This window comes from Saccopteryx leptura, chromosome 2, assembly GCF_036850995.1.
Source record: "Saccopteryx leptura isolate mSacLep1 chromosome 2, mSacLep1_pri_phased_curated, whole genome shotgun sequence".
Taxonomy (NCBI): Eukaryota; Metazoa; Chordata; class Mammalia; order Chiroptera; family Emballonuridae; genus Saccopteryx; species Saccopteryx leptura.
Genome location: NC_089504.1, coordinates 133,302,782 through 133,308,699, shown reverse-complemented (window position 1 = coordinate 133,308,699; position 5,918 = coordinate 133,302,782).

Genomic DNA, 5,918 nt, shown 5'->3' with positions numbered 1-5,918 from the left:
CCTGGTGCTACAATTTACTATTCTCAATGCTTTGTTTATTCAGACTAGTGAGTCCAAACTTGGAAACAGCTCTGAGAAGGCTGCCACTATGCTTTTGGTTAGGTGTAGTTAGCTGACGAGACCATTTTCAGAGAAAAGCTCATTTTAGATGAGACATACAAAAAGTACCTAGGTGTTTGTTAGGTTTGGGTCCAAGGTCCATTTATTTATTCATTTAGAGATATTATTCATTTTTAGAGAGAAAGGAGAGAGAGAGAGAGAGAGAGAGAGAGAGAGAGAGAGAGAGAGAAGGAGGGAGAATGAGGGAGGGGGAGCAGGAAGCATCAGTCTACATGTGCCTTGACCAGGCAAGCCCAGGCTTTGAAGCAGCAAACTCAGCGTTCCAGGTCGATGCTTTACCCACTGCGCCACCACAGATTAGGCTCCATGGCCCCTTTAAACTCAAATTCTCCTCACCCAACCTCCTCCTCCCCTTAAGCAACTCCCCTCACCCCAGGAGGATCTGGATGTGTCCTTGGGCAAGGCATTTGGGAGGAACCCAGGGTTGGGAAAAGGAGACAGTCTGTGACCAAGGCCACAAACTAAGATATGCTAATCTGAGCATGTCCAGGTGCACCAACCCCCACTCAGCAGATGCCTGCAGTGGTCCCAATATCAGACACCCCCTTCCTGCTGATGCCAGTAGGGTCTCAGCTCATCGTTCTGCAGATGTATAAATAAACTTCTTATAAAACGCATCAAGTCTTGTATGTCCCTCCTTTGGCGGTCCTAACAGCGTTGTAACTGGCTCGAAGGAGTTGTTCAAAAAGTGTTACTTTAAAAACAACAATGAACATGTGAATGAGTAAGTGAAGGAATGAGACTAAGGAGTAGAAAAGTTTAGGGCTTTACTACTCACAGAGAACAGATCTGATTAGGAAAGGGGTTTGGACACCCCAGACTCACATGAAACCAGATGTAGAAAGGGCACTGGAAAAAAATTTCACCAACTGGAAAGGTTTGCCTCAGTGCAGCATCTTGTGCCCTGTTCTGAACTTCCACATTCCTCAGAATACATAATTATCAGGATAACTATAACTAAAGATACAACTCGTTTCTGGGTCCTAGATGTTTGGAGTACTCAAAGAGGGCTATTTTTGAGTCACAAGGTACCCAAAGTCATCACTAAAGTCCTGGTCCCCTCCACCTCCTATAAACAGCTCTCAGGTATTAACCTCCCCAAACCTCCGGGGTTCTGGTATAATGTGGGCTTTCAGCACCAGAAACAAGGAATATAGTGAGATATAGAAAAGAGACTTGTCTCAACTGGCCCACATGTAAAATGAAGACTAAAAACAATTACTTTGGAAAGTTGTGAGTACTTAACTTACTAACTGAAGTATAGTGCTGAAGACGATTGAGGTGCTGAAGAAGATTGAGGTGCTGAAGAATCATTAGATTCTCTTTCTTCAACCCCAAGCCAAGTGTACAATTTTCCCAAAAGAGGAAGAGAACTGGTTTTGAGGAGCAGACCAAAACATTTTAGGTAACAAACAGATACTATGTTAGAGAGAAATGTTCTCCTACCCGCAGTCCAGGAGAACAAAGTAAGATGAGAGGACTGAAGGGGAACAAATAGGAGTGCCTGATGAGGAATGACAAGAAGTGGTGGGAATTGAGGGTAAAGGGTCCTATAGGGGACACAGGACAAGAGAGAGCCATCAGAGAACAGAGGGAAAAAAACATTACCGTGTTTCTGTCTTTTCCTGGTACAGAGTGCATCCTGTTCTTCTGAGTTAGTGGGCATGCCTCTGAGCTCAGGAGAAATTCACAAGACAGAGAATATTCCATAACAGTTCAATCCCATGAGCTGACATTGCTTTTTCTATGTAAGATTTTTTTTGTGTGCATAAAGAGAAACATATAAGCTCAGTACTCAAAAGCCTCCACAAAAAAAAGGCTTCAGAAAGCTTTTCTAAACTTTGACAGCATTTTTGCTCTTATTCCCTAATTGCTCCAAAAAATGACAAAGAAAAAAAAAGCTTGAAAATTTCAAGTTCTTAATAAGTAATAAAGCAACTTTCACACTGTCTCTATCACAATTACACAATCATTTCTTCACAAATCTCTCTCTATGACTGTTAATATATTGCTAAAAGCACCTTCCTAACAAAGGAACCTCAGGTTGAGCCACTCAGAATGGCTTGTGGATTAAGGTGGCCAATGGGCCAGCAAGGTGTGCCCTGAAAGCCCAGGGGATGTCTAGGTCCATCTTGCCTGAAGCATACTGTGGACTCATTAGCTAAAAACAGGTGCTTGAAAGAGCCCTCTGGGAATTCCCATGGAAACTAAGTGACTCACAGTTTACCTTTAGATCAGTGGTCCCCAACCGGTACTGGTCCGTGGCCCATTTGGTACCAGTCCACAGAGAAAGAATAACTAACTTACATTATTTCTGTTTTATTTATATTTAAGTCTGAACGATGTTTTTTTTTTTTTAAATAACCAGATTCCCTCTGTTACATCTGTCTAAGACTCACTCTTGATGCTTGTCTCAGTCACGTGATACATTTATCCATCCCACCCTAAAGGCCAGTTCGTGAAAATATTTTCTGACATTAAACCGGTCCATGGCCCAAAAAAGGTTGGGGACCACTGCTTTACATCATCTTGCTAATGTTGTCATGTATTTAATTATAATACATAGTAAAGACAATTATTATAGATAACATCAGGTTAATGGTAATTTTTAAATTGAATTTATTGGGGTGACACTGGTTAACATAATTATACAGGCTCAGGTGCCCAATTTAACAACACATCTCTGTACACTGTATTGTGTGTTTACCCCTCCAAGTCAAGTCTTCATCCATCAAGGTCAATGGTAATTTAAATTTACCTACATATTTGACTTTTTTTGCTCAAATTTTTTTCTACATCTAGAATTGCAAGTTCAATAGCTAAAACTTGATTTCAATAGATAAGTTTTAACAAAAATTAGACAAAGTTAAGAAATGTTAGTAAAACAGGATGTCAGAAGAAAATAGGAGCTTCCACCTGTGAGCATTTTCTTTCTCCTTAAAGAACTCCTTTGCATTTTTCCTTTAGTGCAAGTCTTCTAATGATGTATTTATCTTACATTTATTCTTTTTTTTTTCTTTTTTTTTTTTTTTTGTGTGTGTGACAGAGACAGAGATAGGGACAGATAGGGACAGACAGGAAAGGAGAGAGATGAGAAGCTTCAATTCTTCATTGCAGCTCCTTAGTCTCCTTAGTTGTTCATTGATTGCTTTTTCATATGTGCCCTGATTTGGGGGGCTACCACAGAGTGAGTGACCCCTTGCTCAAGCCAGCAACCTTGGGCTCAAACCAGCAACGTTGGGCTTCAAGCCAGCGATCTTTGGGCTGAAGCCAGCGACCATGGGGTCATGTCTATGATCCCACGCTCAAGCCCGCAACCCCACACTCAAGCTGGTGAGCCTGCACTCAAGCCAGATAAGCCTGTGCTCAAGCTGGTACCTTGGGTCTTCAAACCTGGGTCCTTCATGTCCTAGTCTGACACTCTATCCACTGCCCCACAGCCTGGTCAAGGTCACCTTTATTCTTAAAGGATGTTTTACTGAACATAGAATCAGAATGGAAGAGTTATTTTTTATTCAGTACTTTGAAGATAATATCTCATTGTTCTCTGTCCCCTAGTTTGTCTGTTTCTCTTGAAGTCAACTGTTAGTCTAATTCGGTTATTTTCAACCAGCGTGCCACAAGAATTTTTTAAACACACAACACCTGACTATGGGCACTGACTATCGAATTAAAAATGACAACAGCCAACACAACAGCCATCCAGTGTGAATAAATCAAATTATACCTATTTTTTGTCAGATCAGCAAAAAATACATTTTTTTGATGTGCAGAAGAATTTTAGTAATTAGTTTATGTGACCATAAAATGAAAAAACATTTGAAAATCACTGATCTAATTGTACTTCTTTGAAGGTAATCTGTCTTTTTTTTTCTTTTTAGGTGAGAGAAAGGGAGATAGCAAGGCAGACTCCTATATGCACCCCAATCAGGACCCACCCAGCAACCCCATCTGAGGCTGATGCTTGAGTACTGAACTATTTTTAGTGCCTAAGGCTGATGCACTCCAATGGAGCTATCCTCAGCACCTGGGGCCATGCTCAAATCAGTTGAGCCATGGGAGTTGGACTATGGGAGGGGAAGAGAGAGAGAAGAGAGAGAAGGAGAGGGAAAGAAGCAGATGGTCACTTCTCCTGTGTACCCTGAATGGGAATCAAACCTGGGACATCCATACACCAGACCAATGCTCTATCCACTGAGCCACCAGCCAGGGCCAATTTGTCTTTTCTTTTCCCTTTTGCCACTTTTAGTGTTTTCTCTTTTGATTGGGTAATTTTATTATGATGTGAAAATGTGTGCCTTTTTATTTATCATACTTGGGATTTATTTATAGGACTTCTAGCATTAGTAGTCGATATATTTTTTCAGTTTGAAAATTTTTCACCCATTATCTAATATGTTGCCCTAATTTCACATCTATTACTCAATTCTTTCTTTCTTCTTTGGAACTCCATCTGTATGTATATTGTCCACATTCAATACATTATGTATCTCATACTATCTTTTTTTTTTCTTTATTCTTTCTGTGCCTTGCTGTACATATTTTTTCTTACCTATTTTATATGTCACTTGTATACTCTCAACACTGTCTAATTTCCTTTAAATTTACACATTAAGGTTTTAATTTCAGCCATTAAGGGTTTGTTTTGTTTGTTTATTTGTTTATGTTTGTTTGTTTGTTTTTGAGAGAGGCAGAAAGAGAAAGACAGGAGCTGTTCCTGTATGTGCAGGGAATTGAACCAGCAGCCTCTGTGCTCCAGACAGTGCTCCAAACAACCGAGCTATCCAGCCAAGACTTAATTTATTTTTAATTGATTGATTTTTAGAGAGTCAGAGAAAGACTGGGGTGGGGGGTGAAGGGAAACACTTATTTGTTGTTCCACTTAGTTGTGCATTTACCAGTTGTTTCCTGTATGTGCCCTGACCAGGGATCAAACCCTATGAGCTAACCAGCCACGGTCTGAGTTTTTTATTCTAAAATTGTTACTTAGATTTTTTTTATTTTTTCCAAAATTATTACACCAAAATTTGCAATCTTGTCTTAAACCTCCATAAGTAGTTTAGGCTTTAAAGTAGTGTATCTGAGGCCCTGGCCAGTTGGCTCAGCGGTAGAGCATTGGCCCAGCATGTGTAAGTCCCAGGTTCAATTCCTGGCCAGGGCACACAGGAGAAGCATTCATCTGCTTCTCCACCCTTTCCTCTCTCCTTCCTCTCTGTCTCTCTCTTCCCCTCCCACAGCCAAGGCTCCATTGGAGCAAAGTTGACCCAAGCGCTGAGGATGGTCGGGTGCATGTGGGAGTCTGTCTGCCTGTCCTCCCAACCCTCACCCCACCCCCACTTCTCACTTTGGAAAAATACAGAAAAAAAATATATATATATAGTATCTGGATCCATTTCCACCATCTCTAGTTTGTTTCCCCATATTAATGTTTCATTTTTTCTACTTAGAGCAGGATAGTCTTATGCAATTGTGGAAATTGCTCAAGACTCTGTGTTGTAGTCTCTTCCTCCAGAAGAAATTTTCACTTGCTTTTGCCAGACAGCCATGGGCATCAGCAGCTCTGGATCACTCTTTGTAATTGTAAGACTCTGATAAGCTGGGCTCCAGCTCATGCAAAACCAGCCTGCTTCCAATTCAACTTTACTTCAGGGTGTTGCCTCTTGAGGTTCCAACCCACTCCCTTGGTGGACCCTGAAATCCATTTTCATATTAACTTTAAGAAGCTATCAAAATAACTTTTCATATTCTCAACCACCTCTTAAAGATGCCCAAATGGGGAAAAGAGCCACCTAAATACT